Source organism: Salmo trutta, chromosome 13 (assembly GCF_901001165.1).
Source record: "Salmo trutta chromosome 13, fSalTru1.1, whole genome shotgun sequence".
Classification (NCBI taxonomy): Eukaryota; Metazoa; Chordata; class Actinopteri; order Salmoniformes; family Salmonidae; genus Salmo; species Salmo trutta.
In genome coordinates, this window is record NC_042969.1 from 60,722,030 (window position 1) to 60,724,285 (window position 2,256).

The 2,256-nt window shown below is 41.5% G+C and overlaps 1 pseudogene; it reads right to left on the reverse strand.

The window, feature by feature from the left end:
- Positions 1 to 616: 616 nt before the first annotated feature.
- On the reverse strand, positions 617 to 1,363 carry LOC115206806 (olfactory receptor 52E8-like; annotated as a pseudogene).
- Positions 1,364 to 2,256: the final 893 nt, after the last annotated feature.

Consider the following 2,256-nt stretch of genomic DNA (forward strand, 5'->3'; position numbering starts at 1 on the left):
TAATGTCACTTTAATAATGTTTACATATCTTGCATTACTCATCTCATATGTATATTCTGTATTCTGTACTATCTACTGTATCTCAGTCTATGCCGCTCTGACATTGCTCGTCCATATATTTATATATTCTTAATTCCAATACTTTACTTACATTTGTGTGTATTAGGTATTTGTTGTGAAATTGTTAGATGTTACTTGTTAGATATTACTGCACTGTCGGAACTAGAAGCACAAGCATTTCACTACACACAAAATAACATATGCTAAACACGTGTATGTGACAAATCAAATTTGAGTTGATTTGATAAACGAGCAAGTAGCAACTCATTTTATTCTATTCAATCAGTCTATTTATTAACAAACCCAAACATCTGTAGAAAACCAGAAAGGTTTTAGAACAGAGGCTTGGGGGTCGCCTTATTGGTTAATTATTAAAGATCAGATACCTAAAATGACAATATTCTCAGTAAAAATAAATGATAAAAGATACGATTTCTTAAATAATTATGCCAAAAATACAACGTATTTGTACAGTCAAAATAAGCAAAAAGAAGCAGCAACACACAATTAATTATTACCAAAAAATAACAATCAGGTTATGTTTTAGGTTAAAGCCTCAATACCTTTTTACAAGCCTGCCTGATTTTAGCCATCCTAATGCATACATAATAGTATTGAAAAGTGGTGGACATATTAGAAAATAACCTAATAAAATAGTGCGAAGTATAGGTGGAAGATGTGCAGTATCATATCTGCCTTGCAGAATCACAAATAAGCAGCCAGAGGAGAAGTTCAGCAAAGAGGCTATATGTGACATACAGGTGTTAAATGCTTTCTGTTTTGTCTCTTTTGAAGACTAAACGAATTTGTAGAATTTTTACATATGAGTATATGGTAGGACATATAGAAAAAGAAAGCACAGTGGAACCAAGACCCCATATGTTATTCAGCGTAGTATTTGAACAGGCGAGCTTGACTATCGAGTAGTTGTCACAATACAGTCTGTCTAGAACGTTACCACAAAATTGCAGTCGCAAACTCAGAGAGATAACGATGGCATTGAGGAAAAAAGAATACAACCAGGACAGCTGAATTAAGCCACAAACTCTTTTAGGTGTCATAATATTGTTATACTGTAGAGGATAACAAATACAAATGTACCTGTCATAGGACATAACTGATAAGCCCTGTCGATGAGAATGGGGGCATGCTCAGTCCTCCTATTCTTGTAGTCCACAATCCTCTCCTTTGTCTTGATCACGTTGAGTGAGAGGTTGTTGTCCTGGCACCACACGGCCAGGTCTCTGACCAAGTCCCTATAGGCTGCCTCATCGTTGTCGGTGATCAGGCCTACTACCGTCATCGGCAGACTTGATGACGGTGTTGGAGTCATGCCCGGCCATGCAGTCATGAGTGAACAGGGAGTACAGGAAGGGACTGAGCACGCACCCCTGAGGGGCCCCCGTGTTGAGGATCAGAGTGGCGGATGTGTTGTTACCTACCCTTACCACCTGGGGGCAGCCCATCAGGAAGATCCAGTTGCAGAGGGAGGTGTTTAGTCCCAGGGTCCTTAGCTTAGTGATGAGCTTTGAGGGCACTATGGTGTTGAACGCTGAGCTGTAGTCAATGAACAGCATTCTCACATAGGTGTTCCTTTTGTCCAGATGGGAAAGGGCAGTGTGGAGTGCAATAGATATTACATCATCTGTGTATCTGTTAGGGTGGTATAAAATTGGAGTGGGTCTAGGGTTTCTGGGATAATGGTGTTGATGTGAGCCATGACCAGCCTTTCAAAGCATTTCATGGCTACAGACGTGAGTGCTATGGGTCGGTAGTCATTTAAGCAGGTTAGCTTAGTGTTCATGGGCACAGGGACTATGGTGGTCTGCTTGAAACATGTTGGTATTACAGACTCAGACAGGGAGAGGTTGAAAATGTCAGTGAAGACACTTGCCAGTTGGTCAGCGCATGCTCAGAATACACATCCTGGTAATCCGTCTGGCCCTACGGCCCTGTGAATGTGGACCTGTTTAAAGGTCTTAATCACATTGGCTGCGGAGAGCATGATCACACAGTCGTCCGGAACAGCTGATGCTCTCATGCATGTTTCAGTGTTACTTGCCTCAAAGCGAGCATAGAAGTAATGTAGCTGGTCTGGTAGGCTCGTGTCACTGGGTAGCTCTCGGCTGTGCTTCCCTTTGTAGTCTGTAATAGTTAGCAAGCCCTGCCACATCCAACGAACGTCAGAGCCAGCAT